General features: G+C 37.2%; 1 long non-coding RNA gene across 8 annotated transcripts in view; it reads right to left on the bottom strand.

Moving 5' to 3' along the window:
* Positions 1 to 24,771, bottom strand: part of LOC131239909 (uncharacterized) — a 44,334-nt gene extending 19,563 nt beyond the window's left edge. For 2 of the 8 annotated variants that reach the window (XR_009168474.1, XR_009168473.1), the window contains exons 1-3: positions 24,490 to 24,771; positions 22,249 to 24,029; positions 22,042 to 22,134 (exon numbers count right to left, since the gene is read on the bottom strand). This is a non-coding gene — a long non-coding RNA (uncharacterized LOC131239909). The remainder of the gene's footprint in view (positions 1 to 22,041; positions 22,135 to 22,248; positions 24,030 to 24,489) is intronic. The other 6 variants (XR_009168477.1, XR_009168476.1, XR_009168478.1 and 3 more) reach the window with 6 other exon arrangements.
* Positions 24,772 to 25,225: the final 454 nt, after the last annotated feature.

Raw genomic sequence — 25,225 nt, 5'->3', positions numbered from 1 at the left:
CAAATCTCATATGATGTTGCGGTTCTAGGTCACTATAAATTGCTCGTCACCTGATCAGTGTGAGCCTAGTTTATACTCTAATTGCTACGGAAAGACTCGTTGCCTCTCGTAGTCTTAGAGTATGTTCGAGGTCACTACGAATGGCTCGTCACCTAGATGTAGGCTGAGAGCTCGAATACAGTGTCTCATACCATCGTATTCGACTTACGAGTTTGGGTTGCTCACTGTTCACTACGAGGAGGCTCGTCACCCCAGCCTAGGCCGACAGCTCGACCACGGTGTCCCATACCACCATGCTCGGCTCATGAGTCTTAGCGGATCGAGGTACCAAGGTTAAAGGGATTTTTCAATAGTGGTTTGGTACCTTAGATTCAAGCAGTAGGGTCCATACATGGTGAACATACATCAGGTCAATCGGGTTACTTGACGAGCTCGACTGGTACGAGTGCACGTTGACTTGATCGACATGGAGTGCGTAAGCATTCCGGGTGGCCTAACCACTGCCGTCAAACAATGTACAACTTAGATTCGTAGAACGTATCCATCATAGTTAAATCAATTCAGCCACCCATCGTAAACCATTACCGATTGCCTGGACTACATCGTAGCCCCACTCACATTCCAAACAATCGCACTCACATATAATAATCCAAAACAACATGTGACAACCAGTGTAAATATAAATCTTACTTAAGCATTTAAACAACCACATCATACACATGTTATCACACATAAGCATTTCATCTATAATCACATAGTAGTAAGATAGGCTTCACACAGAAAACTGTAACTACGTATGAGGGGATCGAAAATCCTATCTCAACACCCTCATTAGATACATTACATCAAGCATTTCTCATTCAGGCATTTTATCAAACACTTAGACTACACATATTACATACATGTGATATATTAGTTATAACACATATTATAGCAAATCCTTCCATATAGGAGTTGCCATACATATAACAATCAAGTATTCCCAATTAGAAATCATGGCAAGCACAAATCATAATTCCACACTCATTCAGACATTTCAACAAACACATGGAATGCATTTAAAATCAACATAGTTCACATATATGTGTATTATATGGAAACCCTCGTATCTAAGCACATGTGATAGCAATCAAGCCAGTCATAAATCATTACTGACATTGAAAGCCTTAAAAACCATAACCTAAACATTTATAGTCTGCACCTTTCGCTGGTAAACTCGTACCGAGCTCGGTTTGAACATTACGTCTTTGTCTATGGCACCACGACAACCTATAGCATGAAATAGGTTAGCTATTTCATCACTTACACTATTTGAAACCCTAAAACAGGTTAGGGTTAGGTTTTCTTACCTAAGAACAGAATCGAAATTGCTCGTATAGCTATACAGGAATGGTGGTTAAGCACGTGGAGCGGCGGGAAGAATCCAAGGAATGAACTCCAACTCTCACCCTCACTTTCTCTTTCTTTCCTTCTCTTTTCTCTCTTCTCTCCCTTAGGGTTTTCCGAATTCCTATGGAATGAGAGAGAGAGAGTTTAAGCCCTTTATATAGGCTCAGAAGTGATAGGATTGGCCTCAAGGCCAAGGTATTCTTAGGTTACAGCCAAATAATGTCTGTTCTGATCCAATGGAGCACTTCTGAAGGCTCCTTTGCTAAATGCAATTGGACTTAAGCTCCCTGGCCATGGATCTAGGTCAGGCTAAGTTTTCAGTCCGATCGGGTTTGCAGATCGACCGTAGCGGACTAGTTTCAGTTCGACAGTCACCGGTACTCAATCAGGGCCACAAGTACTCTGACCTGTGTTGGCAATTTTTCCTGATCCGAGGGTGTAATTGGGTCAGATTCTGATGGTCAGAATCCTTAGATTTGGCCTGCAAGCGAACCGACTCAATTCACTTAAGTTTTAGTTCATTTCCTAAAGATATTCACATTTCTCACACACTTCACTCCGGGCTCAAGCTGTGCGCTTCTGGGTACTATTAGGACTTGATTTCTGAGGTTATTGTCAAGTCCAGTAAGGTGGTCATAATCGTATAGTTTTGGAGTAATCGAACTTTCGACGTGCGGTCCAGGTCCGATACGGAGTTTCATGATGCTCCCGAGAGCAATTGGGTTTTGAGATTGATCCTAGATTTTTAGGTAATGTTGAGTTAGTGATTCTACTAGTTTTGGATCTTGCAGTTCGTATAAAAAGTGGTTCAAGCTAAATCCATCGATTGTTTAGTTCAGTACTTAACCAAACTTCGCCCTAATTATGACAGAATAAGGTCCTAGGGCAATTCTATGCCCCCTTTTTGGCACTTCTATTTAGTATATTATTTTAATTATTTTTTTAATAGTTCATTATCAATTTTACTTCATCTCCACCAAATTTCATGAGATTTGGTATCGTAAAAAAATTCTGAAATTTTCAGAAGCAGCAGTTACGAATGATTTCCGGACAGTTGTCACAACGACCTACTTTTAACTATATTAAATATTTTATTATATTTTTCACTTATATTTATATGAAACTAGACTCATTTAGCTTCAATATAGCTTTTGAATCACCTAAATTGAAGTTATAATGAGGGACATATGAGTTTTTGGACTTGGATAAAAAATGCAGAAAATGGGCCGCCCGATGCACTGCGGCACGCCGGCCTCGCCGATCTGGCGAGGGCATCGCCGCTCGTTAGACCCTGGGGTGATGCCATCCCCCCCCCCCCTGAGGTGCCAGGAATGTGCAGGACCCACCTCGGGTCCCCCCGATTTGCGTCGTTTGGGCCCCCGACTCCGTTTGATGTAGTTTCGCCGATTCGAAATTTGAAACGGGTGCATCTTTTAATCAGGAATGGGTTCGTGATGTGCAATATATGATTTTGGGGTAGGAGAAGTTAATATATCCAAATAACCTATTTATATCATGAGATCTGTAAGTGTTATAGTTTATAGCCCTTTGTGTTGTCAAATTTGTGGTGCCAAAGACACTATTATGAAGCTTGTATCTGTGAAAAACAATGCTCTACTCAAGATCAACATAGGTTGACAAACACTGTTCACAAGTCAAGAATCTCAAGAAGCTTTCAAGTTCAACCTCAAGATCTCAAGAAGCTTTCAAGTTCAATCTCAAGATCTCAAAAAGCTCTCAAGTTTAAATGACATCAAGACTTCAAGCTCCATTACTTTCAAAGGTCACTCGTCTCTAAAGTTTCAATGTCCTTACTTCACTATTGAGGTATGACTGACCTTAGGTTGACCTTCAGAGTAGACCATTTTAGATACATCATTCATATATTTTATATAAGTGAGTTTGGTCTATTCTAAGACTAGTCCTGGACTTTGTTCAACTAGTCCTAGCACTGCTTCGACCTGTCTAAACATTTCTTGGATCAGTCGTAAGTTTGTTACAAAAATCAAAAATTTTCTGTTAGGCTTCGACTAGTCCTGGGGACTGTTCGACCAGTCATAGGAACAGTGTCGATTGCATCTTCGACCAGTCGTAGACCTACGACTCAAAGAACAGTGTTGAAATTCAGCCACCTACGACCAGTCGAAGGGATCCTATGACCAGTCGAAGGAGACCTACGACCAGTCGAAGGAAACCTATGACTAGTCGTGAAACTGCCAAATATTATCGCGCCTGAATTTTCCAATATCTGTTGGTTCTACGACCAGTCGTAGAGGTCCTTAGACCAGTCGAAGACGTGATTTGCTCACCTATAAATAGAGCACAAATCTCAGAATAAAATAGGTAATTCAAGTTAATTTAATTCAGTCTTTTGAGAGATAAGTCGGTGCTTCATTTAAGCTAAGTGTGCATATTTAATATTCTCTTTCTTTAGCTTTATTAATTGATTTTGTTTCTTACATTCCAATCAAATCTGAAAAGAGGAATTGTTGTTTTCCATTTTCTGGAATCAAAATCAATTAGAGCTAGCCCTTTCGTTTTAATTTAAAATCTATTAGAACCTAAAACTATTATAAAGTGAGTATTGGACATTGAACTTTGACATTCAAATCTCTACTCCGACTTGGTTCTTCTGGGCTGCTACACTGAAGGAGAAAATCAGGTATTTTACAATTTGTGTAATTTACATTGTTTGGTTTTATTTGAGGTTAAGCCAGAAAAATCTCAAAGTTGTTGGTTATCTGAGGAGAGCCAGAAAACTCAGAAGTGAGGGTTTTTGAATTGTGTAAGCCCTTTGAAAAAGACACAATTGTGAAGGTTTTAGGTGAACCTGTGAAAACCTATTTGATAGTGAACGTTAATATCCCTTATGTGAGGATATTAGGAGTGGAGTAGCATTCTATGTGGCTGTTGTTTAACAGTTGGTGAACACACAGGCGAACTACTATAATTCTTTGTGTTGTAGATGTGTGATTTATATTTCTTATCTTTTATCATGCAAAATTGTGGAATGTATGTGTGGATGAGAATGTTGTAAATTTTACATTTCAAGCTCAGTGGGGAATGTTGTAATAATTTAGATTTACATTTCAACATTATATTTTTGCTATCTCTTTATTACGTTGAGCTTCAGTTTCTCTATTTATTCTTGAAATAAGGTTGTCCTACCATAAACTTTGGTTTTTGGTGTAAGATTGTCCTTAGAACAATTTTTGTTTCTATTTCTCGATTTTAGGTTGCTTTCTATTCCTATACTGTGATTGGTATATAGTGCTATCTATTCTTTGTTTCATATTCTGCAGTATTTAAATTTAATTTGGCATAGTCCTATTCACCCCCCCTCTAGGACATATAGCTTGGCCATTTCAAGTGGTATCAGAGCCTAATAGCTCACTCTTATTACTTTTTATTTGGATTTAATTCCTGAGTTAACGATCTCAGCTATATAAAAGATGTCAAATTTTGATAGCCTATCAGTTACTAGGCCTCTACCCTTTGATGGCTCCAACTATGCCTATTGGAAAGCCAGGATGAGGATCTTCCTCAAATCCATGGATGAAAGTGTATGGCTATCCACAGTGAATGAATGGACCCCTCCTACCACTAAAGTAACCGGGATTGATGGTTCAAAATCTATGAAAATTACACCGTATTTCTCTTGGACCACACTTCAGAAAACTAAGAGTAGTGCAAATGCTAAAGCACTAAATGCAATTACTTGTGCACTATCACCGGATGAATTCAAAAGAATTATATCCTGTGATTCTACAAAACATGCTTGGGATATATTGGAAATGACACACGAGGGTACTTCAATTGTCAAGAAATCTAAAATACAAATCCTCACAACTAAATTTGAGGAAATACGTATGAAAGAAAATGAAATGTTCATGGACTTCTATACCAGATTAAATGAAATTGTAAACTCTATGTGGGGTCTAGGCGATAAAATTCCTGAAAGCAAGATATGTGCTAAAATACTACGCTCACTTCCTAAATAGTTCAATTCTAAAGTAATCGCAATCCAGAAACTTCGTGATACGGACAATATGAGGGTTGAGGAATTAGTTGGCTCATTATAACTTATGAGTTAACCATTAAAGCTCCAAAAGGTAAATCCATTACTTTAAAAACTTCTAAAAATGGTTTTCATGAAAATGATTTAAACTCTGATTTAGAAAACTCTGACGATGATATGGCTCTTTTGGCAAAGAGATTTTATAAAATTTTTAAAAGTAAAAAGAGGGTTGATTTTCAAAAAGCATTTGATAAAAAGAAACCTAAACCTAAAACTAGAAAATCTTTAAAAGACAGTAAATGTTACAACTGCCATGAGTATGGTCGTTTGGCTAACAAATGTCCTAATAAGGGCAAGTCAAAAAAGAAAAGTATGATGGCTACTTGGGATGAGTCCTCTGATTCTGAAGTCTCTTCTGAATCAAAATATTCTGAAACTGAGTCAGGGTGTGATGTTAAGGCCCTTATGACTCTAGCCAAATTCACTTTTTCAGATAATGATGACTCGACTAATGAAGAAAATCTGAATAGTGAATATAAAAATGAAGATGATCTTCAAGATGCTTACAATGCCCTATACAAGGAAAGTTGTAAATTTGCTGTGAAATTGAAACTTCAAAAAGAAAAATTTTCTAAACTCAAAGAAATTTATGAATCTCTTGTTTTAGAAAAGTCCCATATTTCAGACTGTTTTGAAAAGACAAAATGCGATTTAGATTTTAAAACCTCCCAGTTTGAAAATCTTAAATCTGAAAACGAACAACTAAAACATGAAGTCTCTTCTCTCTGAGTTTAAAGGAAACCTAGAAATATGCCCAAGGTGATCCTAAATTAGAAAAACTCTTATCTAGATTGAGAAAATGTGGCGATTGATCCAGTCTGGGCTATGACAAGAGTGTTCCTCCTAAACCGAAGAATACTTCTCCCACATTTGTAAAGGGAGAGATCTTAAACTCAAAAGGGAAAGATCAAATGTTTTCTAAAAACTTTAATTCTTTTCAAAAACCTAAAAGACATATCAACTATAAAAAGTAAAGCCAAAGTCCTTTTGCAGAAAAGATAGTTGATTTACTTAAGGAGCTTCTAAAGTCTAACTCACTACGTCATACTTATAACTCTTACAATCGAAAGAAGACCCGCTATCCTCCTAAACCCAAAATGGTTATGAAATGGGTTCCAAAGGTCACTTGCTTAGTTGCCCACACCACTTTTAAAGCAACAAGCCATTCTAAGTGGTACCTAGATAGTTGATGCTCCAGGCATATGACAGGCAACAAGGCTTTATTCACCGATCTCAAAGACATGACTGACGGTTCAGTCACATTTGGAGATGGCAACAACTGCATGATTATGGGCCAAGGTACGGTTCTACTCTTTAACCTTCCTTTGATTAAAAATGTGTTGTATGTTGAAGGACTGAAACATAATCTTCTAAGCATATTTCAAATTTGTGATAATAACCATAGTGTTTGGTTTTCTAATCAAAGTTATGAGATTCTAAACAACAAGGGTTCAGTAATACTAACTGGACGTAGAACATCTGAAAACTGCTATATTGTTAGCGAATCCAGCTCATCTAATCAATCATGTTACATGGTCCAAACAAACGAGACTGATTTATGGCATGAACATCTTGGACATGTACATTACCGAAATTTACATAGATTGAGCAAATGGGAACTTATAAGAGGTCTACCCAAACTACAAAAATTAGATAAAATATGTGGTGAATGCCAGATTAGCAAACAAACAAGGAACTTACACAAAAAGGTGAATTCCAATACCACATCAAGACCACTCGAGCTTCTCCATATGGATCTAGTAGGACCTACCAGGACGGAAAGTCGAGGTGACAAAAGATATATTTTGGTAATAGTAGATGACTTTACCAGATATACATGGGTTGTCTTCTTAAGGGACAAATCGGAAACCCTTGAAGAAGTAAAAAAGGTTCTCAAAAGGATTCAAACTGAAAAAGGTTCTCAAGTCAATAAGATTCGTAGTGATCATGGATCTGAATTTGAGAATAGCGGTTTTGAGAAGTTCTGTAGCGACCAGGGAATATTACATGAAATCTCAACGCTCAAAGCTCCACAACAAAATGGTATAGTTGAAAGGAAAAATAGAGTGCTTCAAGAAATGGCTAATGTCATGTTGAATAGTATGAAACTCTCTAAGAATCTTTGGGCTAAAGCAGTCAATACAACTTGTTATATTATTAACCGGGTTTACACTAGTAAAGGTAATAATAAAATGGCTTACGAAATGTGGTTCGATAAAAAGCCTACTGTCAAATACTTTCGAGTTTTTGACAGCAAGTGCTATATTTTACGAGATTGTAAACATCTGGGAAAGTTTAATACGAAGAGTGATGAAGGGATCTTTTTAGGATACTCTTTAAACAGTCAAGCTTATAGGGTTCTGAACAAAAGGACCGGTGTGATTCAAGAATCCATCAATGTGGTCATTGATGATCACTTAAACACACCAGTCTCAAATTCAGATAATGATGAAGTACTAGTAATTGATAAATCTGATATTTCATCTAATCAGACTGATTCTGAACTAAGGACTATTAAAGATCATCCAACCACACAAATTCTTGAAAACCGTCTCACTGGTGTTCGTACCCATAGACAACTTGAGGATATATGCAATTACGTATGTTTTACATCCCAGATAGAACCATCTAACGTAAAAGAAGCTCTTGCTAATGAAAACTGGATTGTTGCGATGCAAGAAGAACTTAACCAATTTGTGAGAAATGATGTTTGGTATCTCGTACCTAGACCTAAAGATAAACACATCATTGGAACCAAATGGATTTTCAAAAATAAGTCTGACGAACTTAGAAACATAATTAGAAACAAGGCTAGACTAGTGGTACAAGGTTACACTCAAATTGAAGATATTGACTATGATGAAACCTTTGCACCAGTAGCACGTCTTAAATCAATCAGACTCTTTATATCCATTGCGTGTTTTAGAAAGTTTAAGATTTACCAAATGGATGTGAAAAGTGCATTTTTAAATGGCGATCTACATGAGGAAGTTTATGTTGAACAACCAATGGGTTTTGAAGATCCCAAAAATGTTGATCATGTGTATCGTCTTAAAAAGGCACTTTACGGTTTAAAACAAGCTCCTAGGGCATTGTACGAGAAACTAACAAAGTTTTTATTAAGCCATAATTTTCAAATGGGATGTGTTGATAAAACTCTGTTTATTAAAAAACATAAGGATCACATCTTATTAGTACAAATCTATGTTGATGATATCATTTATGGATCTACCTGTACTAACATGACTATTGAGTTTGCAAATTTGATGAAATCTCAGTTTGAAATGAGCTTGCTTGGGGAATTGAATTATTTCCTCGGGTTACAAGTAAAACAAAAACCTGATGGAATGTTCATTTCTCAATCTAAATATGCCATGAACTTGATTAAGAGATTTGGATTTGAGAATAGTAAGAACTTTGATACTCCTATGAGTACAACCTTGAAACTCTCAAAAGATTCTGCAAGTAAAAATGTGGATCCGAAATTATATTGGAGTATGATTGGTAGTCTATTGTATTTAACTGCTAGTAGACCCGATATTGCTCTAAGTGTTGGTATTTGCGCTATATATCAGTCTGAACCTAAAGAGTCGCACTTGACTACTGTCAAGCGGATTATACGATATGTCACAAGTACTGTTAATCTCGGTCTCTGGTATCCTCATGAGACTAGTGTTCAATTAGCTGGGTACTCAGATGCTGACTGGGTTAGTAATCTTGATGATCGAAAATCAACCAGTGGTGGTTGTTTTTATATCGAAAACTGTTTAGTTTCTTGGTTTAGCAAGAAACAAAGTTCTATATCACTTTCAACAGCTGAAGCTGAATATATCGCAGCTGGTAATGCGTGTACACAACTTGTTTGGATGAAACGTATGCTAAGTGATTATGGAATTAAACAAGATTCTATGTTATTATATTGTGATAATTCCAGTGCCATAAATATTTCAAAAAATCCAATTCAGCATTCTCATACTAAGCAAATTGATATTAGATTTCATTATATTCGGGAATTAGTTGAAAAAAAGGTTATATCTTTGGAATATATCCCTACCGAGAATCAACGTGCTGATATTTTCACTAAACTGCTTGACAAAAGCAGGTTTAACAAAATGAAATTTGATCTCGGCATGTGCATTTTAAAATGATTAATTATGCCTATTTGTATCATATTGTATATATTTGCTAGTTTAGTTTTCAAATCTTGAAAAATATACAAAAAATAGATTTTTTGGCTTGTACTCGACCAGTCGTGAGTATCCACGACCAATCGTGCTACAACTTGTCATGTATATCCACGACCAGTCGTGAATCGCATGGATTCACTTAAAATTTGGGAGAAATCATCTTCTTCTTCATTTCAACTTTACTCTCCAACAAGCCGACACACGACTAGTCGAATCCATCTTCCAAAATCTTCAAGGTTAGTGCTCCATTTACATTTTGCTTGTAGATTTGTGTCTAGATTGCTTCTATTGCTCTTTTGGAGTTGTCTATTTCGAATTTAGTTGAGATTTGGGGTTTTTCTTTTGAAAAATCTGATTTGAGAAAACCCTTTTCTCAATCCTTTGCAACTCTTTATATCCTTGAAATCTTTGTTGCATATGCCTTATAGAGGAAGAAAATCAACGTCCCGTGGTCCGTCTTCTTCTTCCAGATCGGCCCCTATCACTAAGCGTCATCTTAGGGCTCCTAAGGACGATCCATCTTATATTCGGGACATCAGATTGCGTGTTGTTATTGTTGAGCATCCAGTTGACGTTAATCATATTGCTCCTTTTGATATTTTTCATATGCTCTAATCTGTAGGTTGGAATAACTTATTGCTTTGGGGTGGGCCAGCATACCGATCCATTGCCCAATCCATGTTTGCATGCATATGTGCTTTCTCACTGGAAAATTTAACTTTTTCTATCTCCACAAGAGAAGGGCCATTTGAAGTTGATCGTTATTTGATTTCAGCCCTTATGGATATTCCAGTGAATGATGAGGGTATTTTCATCCATACTTTATCTGATAAACCCTCTGTCGCTGAAAAAACATATGCTGACTAAGGACTTATGCAATTTGGATGTACAATGGACGCATAAAGGGAATGCGCTTCCTTCAAAATATCTGTTACCCAAATACAGAGTTCTTCACAAAACTTTGTGTCTAATTTATATCATCGGTTGGGTAATAAATCTGAATTGACATCCTTCATGGTTCGTATTCTTCATTCTGTTATCAGTGGTGTTAACATTTGTTTACCATCCTTGATTTGTCACTTCATCATTCAGTTTCAACTCCATCCTAGTCACAGTGACATTCCGTTTGGATATTTGATGACTGTGTTGGCTACACATATGTCAGTCGATATCCCGGTTGGAGAGGTCCCTATCCATCATCTGATATTTAACAATTCCAATATCAATAAGATGAAGCTGGATTTCCTTCCTTGCCAAGGTGATGGTGTTAGCAGTGATGAAGCTGACATGAGGAAGAAGCTGGTGATGTTCCTCCTGATGATATTAACATGGATGATATTTTTGAAGAGCTTACGTCTGATTCTATAAATGATTTAGATTATGAGCCTTCTTTATTTGATGCACGTCTGAGTGCATTGGAAGATAAAGTTGAGAATCTAAATATTAAGATGGAAAACATGTCTGTTGCCCATGATTTACAGTTCAAATATATGCGCAAATATCTTAGGCACTTGAACAAAGGCATGCATCAACTTGATCCTTCCATTCCTGCTCCTTTATCTGGGTCAGATTAGTATTTTTAAGTTTACTGGTTTGTAATAACTTTATTACTCCTTCCATTCCTGCTCCTTCATCTGGTCTATGAATTATGTGTGTTGCTTATGCTATGTTCTCATATCTTGACTAGTTACCTCTCATATTTCTCATTGATTATTTCTCCTCAGCCATCTATTTTGTGCTTCCTTTGTCCTATTGTGATAAAAAGGGGGAGTATGGATATGTTATGGATATGTATATGGATATGGATGTTGTCATGAGGAGGGAGATTGTATTGTATGGTGTTTTATGAGTATGTTACCCAGGGGGAGTATGTGCAGAGGTGGACTGAATATTGATTTACAAGTTTACAGGATGCTAGTTGATAACAACTAGTGCAACATTCTTTAATCAGATATAACAACTGGTATATGATTCTTTAATCAGATATTCTGTGTTATGTAACATATCTTGAAAGTATGTTTTGTCACTAATTTGACAAAGGGGGAGATTGTAAGTGCTATAGTTTATAGCCCTTTGTGTTGACAAATTTGTGGTGCTAAAGACACTATTATGAAGCTTGTATCTGTGAAGAACAATGCTCTACTCAAGATCAACTTAGGTTGACAAGCACTGTTCACAAGTCAAGAATCTCAAGAAGCTTTCAAGTTTAACCTCAAGATCTCAAGAAGCTTTCAAGTTCAATCTCAAGATCCCAAAAAGCTCTCAAGTTTAAACGACATCAAGACTTCAAGCTCCATTACTTTCAAAGGTCACTCGTCTCTAAAGTTTCAATGTCCTTACTTCACTATTGAGGTATGACTGACCTTAGGTTAACCTTTAGAGTAGGCCATTTTGGATACATAATTCATATGTTTTATATAAGTGAGTTTGGTCTGTTCTAAGACTAGTCCTGGACTTTGTTTGACTAGTCCTAGCACTACTTCGACCTGTCTAAACATTTCCTCGACCAGTCGTAAGTTTGTTACAAAAATTGAAAATTTCTTGTTAGGCTTCGACTAGTCCTGGGGACTAATCGACCAGTCGTAGGAACAGTGTCGACTGCATCTTTGACCAGTCGTAGACCTACGACTCAAAGAACAACGTTGAAATTCGGCCACCTACGACCAGTCGAAGGGATCCTACGACCAGTCGTGAAACTGCCAAATCTTATCGCGCTCGAATTTTCAAATATCTGTTGGTTCTACGACCAGTCGTAGAGGTCCTTAGACCAGTCAAAAACATGATTTGCTCACCTATAAATAGAGCACGATTCTCAAAATAAAATAGGCAATTCAAGTTAATTTAATTCAGTCTTCTGAGAGATAAGTCGGTGCTTCATTTATGCTAAGTGTGCATATTTAATATTCTCTTTCTTTATCTTTGTTAATTGATTTTGTTTCTTGCATTCCAATCTAATCTGAAAAGAGGAATTGTTGTTTTCCTTTTTCTGGAATCAAAATCAATTAGAGCTAGCCCTTTTATTTTAATTTAAAATCTATTAGAACCTAGAACTGTTATAAAGTGAGTATTGGACATTGAACTTTGACATTCAAATCTCTACTCCGACTTGGTTCTTTTGGGCTGCTACAACGAAGGAGAAAATCAGGTATTTTACAATTTCTGTAATTTACATTGTTTGGTTTTATTTGAGGTTAAGCCAGAAAAATCTCAAAGTTGTTGGTTATCTACGGAGAGCCAGAAAACTCAGAAGTGAGGGTTTTTGAATTGTGTAAGCCCTTTGAAAAAGACACAATTGTGAAGGTTTTAGGTGAACCTGTGAAAACCTATTTGATAGTGAATGCTAATATCCCCTGTGTGAGGATATTAGGAGTGGAGTAGCATTTTGTGTGACTGTTGTTTAACAGTTGGTGAACACACAGGTGAACCACTATAATTCTTTGTGTTGTGGATGTGTGATTTATATTTCCTATCTTTTATCATTCATAATTCTGGAATGTATGTATGGATGAGAATGTTGTAAATTTTACATTTCAAGCTCAGTGGGGAATGTTGTAATAATTTAGATTTATATTTCAGCATTATATTTTTGCTATCTCTTTATTACGTTGAGCTTCAGTTTCTCTATTTGTTCTAGAAATAAGGTTGTCCTAACATAAACTTTGGTTTTTGGTGTAAGGTTGTCCTTAGAACAATTTTTGTTTCTATTTCTCTATTTTAGGTTGCTTTCCGTTCCGCGGTATTTAAATTTAATTTGGTATAGTCCTATTCACCCCTGCTCTAGGACATATAGCTTGGCCATTTCTGATTCCAAAAAGGTTAATGGTCAAAAGCTCATTTTATTTATGTATTTACCATTTATAGTAAGTTTTAGTTTAAGTATTGTTCTTCATCATTAAAACTTTAGAATTAGTATCTAATTGAAAGTACTTGGAAAATTTTGAAGAATAAGGTGGTGAAAGGTGAGATTTTTTAAGGAAATGGGTTGAAAGGGGATTTGAGGCTTTAGGATTGAGTTCTGAGAAGTTAATTAAGGTGTTATGATCAACTCATTGCCCAAGGACGTCTAATTCCAGGTTGGAAAAAATCCGGGGTGTTACAATCTACCCCCCTTAAAAATAATTTCATCCCCGAAATTGGCTAAGGGTAATGAGTAAGGATTTTATTATTTCGTTTGCCTAAATTTTATTGATTTCCAGTTTATATGCATGGCAGGGTGGCTCATTTTAGTCTACCTCCCTTAAAACTTTTTTTTTCGCCCTGAAATTGGCTAAGGATTCTATTGGGTTCGTATCCAACGAGCACATTTGTGGATACACTGACCTCGACTATTGTAATTCAGCTCGTACCCATTGTTACGCCTATTCTTTAATATGAATTGGTTTAATACTTGAACCCTAATTACTTTCCTTCAATGACTTCATTATTGACATTCTAAGGAAGATTCAGATCCTATTTAGTGACATATCCCTACGCACAGCCTGGATCAATTTCCTTCGATCTTGGGCCAGTGAGGCAGGGGCCCACCACACTTCCACTGCACCACTTTGATCCAATGGATGTATAAACTGACTTAACTAGATTGGGCTCATAATGTTCTACCTCCCTTAAAAATTATTTTCACTCTCAAGGCTCAAGGATCTATGTCCTGATCCCTATGTTGGAACAAGGTGTAATTTAGGACCTATCCTTGACATGAAATGGGATACGATCTCCCAATACATTGGTCTTCCTTCCATCGATGATGTGTGGTATGGCATTGGTATCTATGGTTATAGAAAGAAGCTAAAATGATGGGTGTTGTGGTTGATTCTAGGGACGGGTGTGAGTTTGTAGCAAGATGCCTAATTCTACTCAAGAAGGAACTTTTGCTACGGTCTCGACTTACCCTCTTTAATCATGTCCAGTTTAATACCATAAGATAATCTATATATTATTAGTACAAAAGGAAGTTGGACAAAACAGGTTAACGGGCAGACTATCCTTCTAAGTTTTTATGTACAATATGTATACCAGAATGGTCTGTGATTCGGGACCTAATCCCTAACTGTCTATTGCCTATTTGAGAAATTTCTTGGGCCTAAAAAGGAAAATCTCTATTGGCTATATGTTCTTAACACTTATGAAAGGCGGAGTAATAAACTTTTGGTTGTAAGTGGTCGGGCCAACAAGGAAAGAAAGTTGTGTCGTGGGTCTGAGCCGGATACACAAACCTTCTGCCTAGCTAGGACAGAAAATTGTCGTATCAGTTCTTAATCCTAGTTTATCCTGATCTTCTGCTTGATCAGAGCATTGAGTTCATTGGTAACTACCAGGATTGAGAATTCGATTCAAACCGCGAATACTTCGCTTATATATATTTTCTCTACTCCGTGTTCCCAATTGTAACAAGTCCTTAAGAAGGTAATTCTAAGGGGTGTATTGATTTGACCTACAATAAATCTAAGGGATATATAAGTTTTCTCTGAACGTAACTAGTTTTTAAGTCAAAACAGCTTCTTAAGAGTTAAAAGAAGCCTATAAGTACTAAGGGGATTTAACGAAGGAATGAGGTCTCACTCTAACCTAATCAAGACAACTAAGTCTACATCCCAATTTTCTTAGTATAATCAGTCCTTTTACATTCCTTAGTATAACCAGTATCTTAGTCTTAACTTGTGAGTAGCTGTAATCCAATAGTTGTAATCCAAAGTCTATGCTCATACGCTAGATGATTTCATACCATTTCCAATACAAGAAATTGTTTTATTGCTTATGGTCAAAAGTTATCTAATTGGAATTGAGTTGCCCGAACTTGAACTTAACTGCACTTGAGTACTACACATATGCTCATACCAGCTAAGGAGGTTGTAGGGTTCACGTTATTACTTTATTGGATCTCCTATACTGTTAGATCTTATATAATCCCCATTCCCAAAGTCCTAGTTATCTCGTTACTCCCCTCTAAATTTCTTGGTTTGGATCCTTAGGCCCGTAGGTTCCATTTTTGTGGTCCAACGCACCGGTATGCTCGCCATTTGGATCTGTATCAGGTTTTGAATTTGTCAACTAATGACTTAAACTCGTCTACTGATGGCCTAGAGATGACCTAGGTCGATTCACGTGATCGAAGATACGTTTGGACTAAATTAAAGTATTCGGTCACGCTTGTTGGCGAAACCTTGAGATCCTGATGTCGTCTCTAAATTCCATCACCCCCTTCCTAAGTCAGAGTGCGTTAGTGTACGTCGTGTGACCATAACCCAGGTCCAGTTTAATCCAAATCATGCTCTGATACCATCTTGAAATGCCCCGAAAATCGAGGGTCGAGCAGAAGCTCAGCTCCCGAGTTCCAACACATCACTTATGCAACATAGGTAATGATGATTGAATGTTGTTCATATTAGTGCATTAAACATGAGTGGGATTATACCAAAACAACATATCATACTCCAGAGACAGTTAACTTTAGCAAGCGAAAGACTGTGATAAATATATAAAATATATAAACTGTTGTAAGTCTCCAGAGTGTGAACATGATTCCAGGTTAAATATATACATGTATACTCCCAAAATGAACAAAATGAAGATACATGGGTGTTCTGAAGGTGCAAAATAACAAGTGTAATGGCATCTAATCAGCATCCCTGTAACCCCGTCGATCAGAACATGGTCTACATAGACCCGCCTGATAGCTGCATATAGGAGAAACCCTCCTCATTATCATAAAAGTCCGGCTCCACTTCACAAACATTGCCATCATCTGAAACTAAAATAGGGTCTGGTTGGTGTTTAAAACACCGTCCCGTAACGTGGGAGTGAGTGATCAACTGAATGGAACAATAAAGCAAAGGTTAACATGTTATCAATTCAGTCAAGCAGTAATGATAACGCAATACAACAATCAGGTCCTAAGTACTCTTGTTAATGCAAGAATGATATGAAATAATGATGCATGCCCTCGCCTGCGCTCCCTTAGCAACTTCATCTCACGATTGCGGCATGAAACACTTCCTCAGTGCTTGACCTGCTATGCCAAAGGCACACGTAATGCGGTGCATGAGCGTGCTTACCAAGTTCTTATTACTCCTTTTCATACAGCAGGATTAGGAAGCTAAGGTACCTCCTTTATATCAATTCCCAAACAATGATCCATTCTAGGGTCGTCAATCCTAGCAAATCTCATATGATGTTGCGGTTCTAGGTCACTATAAATTGCTCGTCACCTGATCAGTGTGAGCCTAGTTTATACTCTAGTTGCTACGGAAAGACTCGTTGCCTCTACGTAGTCTTAGAGTATGTTCAAGGTCACTATGAATGGCTCGTCACCTAGATGTAGGCTGAGAGCTCGAATACAGTGTCTCATACCACCGTATTTGACTCACGAGTTTGGGTTACTCACTGTTCACTACGGGGAGGCTCTTCACCCTAGCGTAGGCCGACAGCTCGACCACGGTGTCCCATACCACCATGCCCGGCTCATGAGTCTTAGCGGATCGAGGTACCAAGATTAAAGGGATTTTTCACTAGTGGTTGGTACCTTAGATTCAAGCAGTAGGGTCCATACATGGTGAACATACATCAGGTCAATCGAGTTACTTGACGAGCTCGACTGGTACGAGTGCACATTGACTTGATCGACATGGAGTGCGTAAGCATTCCGCGCGGCCTAACCACTGCCGTCAAACAACGTACGACTCGGATTTGTCGAACGTATCCATCGTGGCTAAATCAATTCAGCCACCCATCGTAAACCATTACTGATTGCCTGGACTACATCGTATCCCCACTCACATTCCAAACAATCGCACTCACATATAATAATCCAAAACAACATGTGACAACCCGTGTAAATATAAATCTAACTTAAGGATTTAAACAACCACATCATACACATGTTATCACACATAAGCATTTCATCTATAATCACATAGTAGTAAGATAGGCTTCACACAGGAAACTGTAATTGAAAATCCTATCTCAACACCCTCATTAGATACATTACATCAAGCATTTTCTCATTCAGGCATTTTATCAAACACTTAGACTACACATATTACATACATGTAATATATTAGTTATAACACATATTATAGGAAATCCTTCCATATAGGAGTTGTCATACGTATAACAATCAAGTATTTCTAATAAAAAATCATGGCAAGCACAAATCATAATTCCCATTCAGACATTTCAACAAACACATGGAATCCATTTAAAATCAACATAGATCACTTATATGTGTATTATACGGAAACCCTCGTATCTAAGCACATGTGATAGCAATCAAGCCAGTCATAAATCATTACTGACATTGAAAGCCTTGAAAACCATAACCTAAACATTTATAGTCCGCACCTTTCGCCGGTAAAATCGTAACAAGCTTGGTTTGAACATTACGTCTTTGTCTACGGCACCACGGCAACCTATAGCATGAAATATATTAGCTATTTCATCACTTACACTATTTGAAAAACTAAAATAGTTTAGGGTTACGTTTTCTTACCTAAGAACGGAATCGGAATCGCCCGCATAGCGATACAAGAATGGTGGTTAAGCACGTGGAGCGACGGGAAGAATCCTAGGAATGAACTCCAACTCTTACCCTCACTTTCTCTCTCTTTCCTTCTCTTTTCTCTCTTCTCTCCCTTAGGGTTTTCCAAATTCACATGGAATGAGAGAGAGAGAGGGTTTAAGCACTTTATATAGGCTCAGAAGTGATGGGAATGGCCTCAGGGCCAAGGTATTCTTAGGTTACAGCTAAATAATGTCTGTTCTGATCCAACGAAGCACTTCTGGAGGACCCTTTGTTAAATGCAATTAAAATTAAGCTCCCTGGCCATGGATCTAGGTCAGGCTAAGTTTTTGGTCGAATCGGGTTTGCAGATTGACCATAGCGGACTAGTTTCAGTTCGACGGTCACTGGTACTCGATCAGGGCCACAAGTACTCTGACTTCTATTGGTAATTTTCCCTAATTCGAGGGTATAATTGGGTCAGATTCTGATGGTCAGAGTCCTTAGATTTGGCCTGCAAGCGAACCGACTCAATTCACTTAAGTTTTAGTTCATTTCATAAAGATATTCATGTTTCTCATAAACTTCGCTCCGAGCTCAAGTTGTGAACTTCTGGGTACTATTAGGACTTGATTTCTGAGGTGGTTGTCAAGTCCAACAAGGCAGTCATAATCGTATAGTTTTGGAGTAATCAGACTTTCGACGTGCGGTCCAGGTTCGATACGAAGTTTCATGATGCTCTCGAGAGCAACTGGGTTTTAAGATTGATCCTAGATTTTTAGGTAATATTGAGTTAGTGATTCTAATAGTTTTGGGTCTTGTATTTTGTATAGAAAGTGGTTCAAGCTAAATCCATCGATTGTTTAGTTCAGTACTTAACCAAACTCCGCCCTAATTATGACAGAATAAGGTTATAGGGAAATTTTATGCCCTTTTTTGGCACTTTTAGTTAGTATATTATTTTAATTATTTTTTTAATATTTCATCATCAAGTTTACTTCGTCTCCACCAAATTTCATGATATTTCGTGTAGTAGAAAAATTCTAAAAATTCCAGAAGCAGCAGCTGTCCAACAAATGATATCCGGATAGTTGTCACAATGACCTACTTTTAACTATATTAAATATTTTATTATATTTTCTCTTATTTTTATATAAAACTAGACTCATTTATCTTCAATCTGGATTTTTAATCACCTGAATCGGAGTTATAACGAGGGAGATATGACTTTTTGAAGTTGGAAAAAAAATACAGAAAAAAAGGCAGAAAACGGACCGCCCGATGTGCTGCGGCCAGCTAGGCCCACTGGCCGGCAAGGCCTCGCTGATCAGGCGAGGGCATCGTCACTTGCTAGACCCTGGGGTGATGTCATCCACCCCCCCCCCCCCCCCCTCCCGGGGGTGCCGGGAATGTGAGGGACCCACCTCGGGTCCCCCCGATTTGCGTCGTTTGGGCCCCCGACTCTGTTTAATGTGGTTTCACTGATCCGAGATTTGAAATGGGTGTATCTTTTAATCTGAAATGGGTTACGCGATGTGAAATATATGATTATGGGGTAGGAGAAGCTAATCTATCCAAATAACCTATTTATATCATGAGATTCCAAAAAGGTTAATGGTCAAAAGCCCATTTTATTTATGTATTTACCATTTATAGTAAGTTTTCATTTAAGTATTGTTCTTCATCATTTAAACTTTACAATTAGTATCTAATATGAAAGTACTTGGAAAAATTTGAAAAATAAGGTGGTGAAAGGTGAGATTTTTGAAGGAAATAGGTTGAAAGGGGATTTGAGGCTTTAAGATATAGTTCTGGGAAGTCAATTAAGGTGTTATGATTGACTCATTGCCCAAGGACATCTAATTCCAGGTTGAGAAAAATTCAGAGTGTTACATTTTTATTGCTTAGTTTGTTTTTCATTCAATTTTTTTCTTTCTCACAATTTATCTCCCTGTGGGATCGACCCTGTGTTCACAGGATACTACTTACAAACCTCTGCACTTGCAGGCAAGCAATCAGCAACAAAATGGCCTATCTTGACTAGGTTCCAAAATATGCTAAAGACTAAAGATTGGGGAGCTAAGAGTCTCAAGATGGTGGGTCATAAAAAGAATAAAGCCCAAACATCATGCCTGTCGATGGGTACCCATATTTGTGGATGTCAAAGTATCCAAACTGATTTATTTGGAACTATGTCTAAATTTGGGCCAGATTCAGGTCAATGATTTGGATTTAGTAGAAATTGGATCAGGCATGCATATTTTTGTTATGGATCCAACTCTGAATATAAATCCAAACATGGATCTCAAACTGATTTAGGATCAAAACATCATTTTGAATCCTAATTCACTCGAACATGATGGGATACCTGATGCAAATTGTAGCCATGCTCATGCATGAGTAGCTTACAAAGTTTCATAGTGGGATGTTCTTACACTAAAATGTGAACAGTGAGAGTGTGCGTTGTCGATGTACCTGTCTGCACGCTACTGCTGCTACTGCTACACTCACTCCCTCCCTTCAGTCTAACGACATATCACAATATTATATACCCCAAGTGTAGGGACTGTTGTGGGATGGTGGATGTTGCAGGGAGAGGGAGATCGAGGGAGGGAGGGAGAGGGAGAGGGAGATCGAGAGAGAGGGTTGAGATCGGGAGATCGAGGGAGAGGGAGATCGAGAGAGAGGGTTGAGATCGGGAGAGGGAGATCGAAAGAGAGGGAGATTGAGAGAGGAAGATCGGGAGAGGGAGATTGAGAGAGGGAGAGGGAGATCGTGTTTGACTTTTTGGGCAGTTTGGCAATGAAAAGAATCCAGTACTCTGTGACAGATTTACATAAATGTGACTCTTGGGCCATGTGGGGTACACTTACAGGGTTCTAATAGAATCCATTACGTCCATCTGTTTCAAAATAATACAATAAATCATAATAATAAGAAATAAGAAGATCCAATGCTCAATCGGGACACACCAACAAAAAAGTGAAAGTAACAATGTACAACAACAACTATTCCAGTACGGTTGAGTACCGTTTCAAATCAAGAACGGCTTAAAGCCGTTTCTGAACCAAAATGCCAACCGTACTAGTTTGGCAATTTTGGTGTAGTGAGGGAGTGATTATTGGGACTATTGTCGGTGTCATTGCTGGCGTAACAGTCATACTCCTCTGATCGGTAATCCAAGCTTGGATCTTCTAATATCGAACATTTTTGGTGAACCCAAATGCTTGAATCCATCATATGACAATCATATTAACAACTTTGATCATCAAACCATGGGTGCCACCTACAATGAATGGCAGTATCAGGACATATTCATGTGTTATTCTTCTTTAAGTACTGGAAATCAGTTGGTACTTTTCAACTACTAATATGCTCATGTAAAAAATTCTGCCTTTCGGATTGTAGCACTCAAGCTGTAGTTTTTTAGTATTTACAGTTCCTCTAGGAAGTAGACTACTTGGGAGCTTGTTTTAGAATACAGAGTCTGTTCTATATGAAAGCTCAAGCTTTTGAATTCTAGTCTTACTTTTTTGGAAGCTCCCAAATTCATGTATAGTATGCGTATTATGTGTGACCATATTTTTATTGTATGCTGATCAAATTGCTAACTATGGTTAGGTCTAGCAGTGGACTTCCATTGGGCTTCTAAGGCTCGTGCACCATGTTTTCACTATGTCGTCAACTTTAGAATATGAGAATACCTGCTAATTACAATTATGAAAGGAAGAAATAGACAAGTAGCTACAAGGATCTGATTTAGGAGCATTATTAAGTAGTGATAAATGAATGTAATTTTCATGAGGACTTACTTCATGAGATTCAGGAATTTGCTGTAATGATGAGTTGTTTATAATGTAAATGATTGGTATAACATAAGCAAAAGAACCACTCACTACTGTTAGCAATCGTGTTCCAACCAATACTTGTAGAAGTGTATTTACATCGGATACAAATAGCAGAGTTTGTATGACATGTATCTTGTCACCCTATGATTCATCACAAAAAATTAAAAAAATATCTAAACAAGTCAAGAATAAAAAGAGTTGGAAAGGAAAAAATTAGTGAGGATATATGCTATCTAAACTAAGATCTAAACTTACACTGGTTCCTCCCATTGCTGGAACAAGCATTGATGGAATCATTACGCTAGTTCTCGACATCAAGATCTTGTTTCGAAATGCGAATATGATAGTTTCAGCTGAAGGAGAAAGCTCAAGCATAAATAAATATAATGATAAAAAGAATTAGCTTATCAAGCATGCTCTCAAGCCTCAATAGTCCCATAAGAGATATATACGCTTTGGCCATTACAATATATGCATGTAATTAGATACATCTATGCATTTTCACATTCTGTACATAACAAACCTTAAGAGAAAAAAAATGTATATTCTTTTGAGAGCTCACTCTAGATGTCAAGTGACATTAGGGCAGATGCCACTTCAGATAAAATGACATCATTCTTAAGGTAATGGTTATCAAAGAGGTCTTCTTCTTGCCTATGAAGAAATTAACCAACTTTTACTTTTTCACATCAAGGTTGATGTATGGCCCTCTTTCCTCCTACAATGTAAATTTATTAGTAACAAAAGAAAAAGAGAGAGTACATGAAGTTAATGGATAAGAAAGGTTAATGTATAAACAAGATTGACTGACCATTATTTGGCACCTCCACCAAATCCTAGATTTTAGGTAGCTTCTTTCCCACGAGAAAGTCTTAGGCACCCTCTTTCCCAACAGTTCCATCCATATTTCCAGGAAATGAATTCATCATCAGATGGGCTTGCTTGGGAGTGTCTAGGAAAATTGCTTGTGTTTGTTAATTCTTCTCAATTGTTGTCCATTATCTTTTCCTTTCTCTTTGAATAAAATTTTCTTGTTAATCAAGGGAAAAATTTTGCAGTCTTAGAGAAACACAAGGCTTTCTACAACAGTTCTAAAAGGGAATGCAAAATCAAGAAAGTTACCTCAGGAACTGAAATTACTGAAAGCTGAGCATAGGGAAGATCAATTAGGGTCCCATTGAATTTGAAATGCATTAAAAGAACTTTTGCATCTTGACACAGTGAAGCTCTGATACTTCTAGTCTACTTTGAAGCATATTGCATAGAACAATAAAAAAGTCCTACCACAGTTATGAAATAACATATTAAAGGGATAAATTTCCACCTTAGACAACTAAGGAGCAAATCAAAAGGCATGTACATGAACTTACTTCCATTGATGCATAGATCGGGCTAACACATAAAACATCATTATCCGATTCTGAACCATGAAACTAAATGAAGGGTAAATGCCTTAGAAATGAAACATCAATTTTACATATAAGCAAGGAAACAAATGCAGCATTCAACATAGCATCTGACAGATGATTGAGAGAACAACCAATTACTCAATAGGGACACTAGTGAAACTGCCATATATCTAGTTAAAGAGAGCAAGGAGAGGCTCACTCGTCCACTATTCACTACCCATCCCTTTAAACTTTATAGCTCTATTTATCTAATAAAGGCAACAAACTATGATCACTAGCAAAATTAATGGCACAACTAAACAAGGTATGCATCAGAGAAGAGCCTTTTCAGCACTTAACAAATTACCTTGTTATACAGAGAATCACCATTTTTCTCACAAAGGTATGTAAAAGATGATAGCGTGGTTTTCCGAACCAAGTTCAGCAGACCTTTAAATGCTGTCTAAGAGACTGTTTCTATCAGACATTTCGTCAAACAGGCAACGAGCATCGTCAAGCCGGCACACTTAGATGTAGCTAGAGATCATGCAATTCCATGCAACGAGATCAAATCCATCAATCTGATTGAAGATGTTATCAACATCAGCAGATCTCTTGAAATTCTAGTACATGATCAGGAGCATGTTTCTATAAATTCGTGGGATGAGTTTCATGGGAGAAGTTGGAGACATGTAAGAATCTAGTATCAAATTTGAGAAAAGAACAAGATCTCCACTACTTTAATTCCAAATCAGATTATATAAATCTTAAATAAATAAATAAATAAAACTAAACATTTGTCACAGAAACTCCTGAAATAGAACTTGCCCTTCAAGATAGTATTTTTCATTACTTCTTTACAGAGTGGGCAATACAATTCTGGTGGAATAGTACTGACATATCGAGTTAAAGGTAACTTAGCCTCGTGGAATGCTATTCTGAACTAAAACACTATTAATTTAGCCCAAGAACTATAATATCCCCATAGTCATAATACAGCTTGGGTTCTCAGAAATAAGAACTGCAAAATCTTTCATGAATTACATATGCTGCATCTAGATTCTTCATTGAAATGAATGACAAAATCAATTCAATGAAGTGGAAAAACAGTAATTACCTTTCTCAGTATTCAAATTGAAGAACTAGGCTCCAAATAGAAATTGGATCACTTTCAAGTTGGACTTGTAAACAAATAGCTCCACTTGAAATTTGTATCTACTTCATTTTTGGAACCAAGCTTCTAGGCATGCGCTGTGCCAAAAGACCAGATGGTGAATAGTATACTTCCATTTTCAAGAAACACATACAGCCCTCCCTAAGTTGTATGGAGTCATTCACGTGAAGACCTAGTTATGAACATCAATCAAAGAAATAAATTATGAAATGAAATCATTAATATATATATATATATATATAAAGAATTAACAAAAGACTTTATGGAGCGTAGACATCTGTAGGCTATAATCAACTAGTTATTGCAAAATCACCTCAAATTCTCAATAATTTCTAAAAAAAAAATGGGGAAGTTAGAAGACTCCCAGATATGCATGTTCCCAAACACACTTGAAATTTGTATCTACTTCATTTTTGGAACCAAGCTTCTAGGCATGCGCTGTGCTAAAAGACTAGATGGTGAATAGTATACTTCCATTTTCAAGAAACACATACAGCCCTCCCTAAGTTGTATGGAGTCATTCACGTGAAGACCTGGTTATGAACATCAATCAAAGAAATAAATTATGAAATGAAATCATTAATATATATATATATATATATATATATATATATAAAGAATTAACGAAAGACTTTATGGAGCGTAGACATCTGTAGGCTATAATCAATTG

Source organism: Magnolia sinica, chromosome 3, assembly GCF_029962835.1.
Source record: "Magnolia sinica isolate HGM2019 chromosome 3, MsV1, whole genome shotgun sequence".
NCBI classification, from domain to species: Eukaryota; Viridiplantae; Streptophyta; class Magnoliopsida; order Magnoliales; family Magnoliaceae; genus Magnolia; species Magnolia sinica.
The sequence above is the reverse complement of the archived record's forward strand: the minus strand, read 5'-3'. Positions and strand labels throughout refer to the sequence as shown.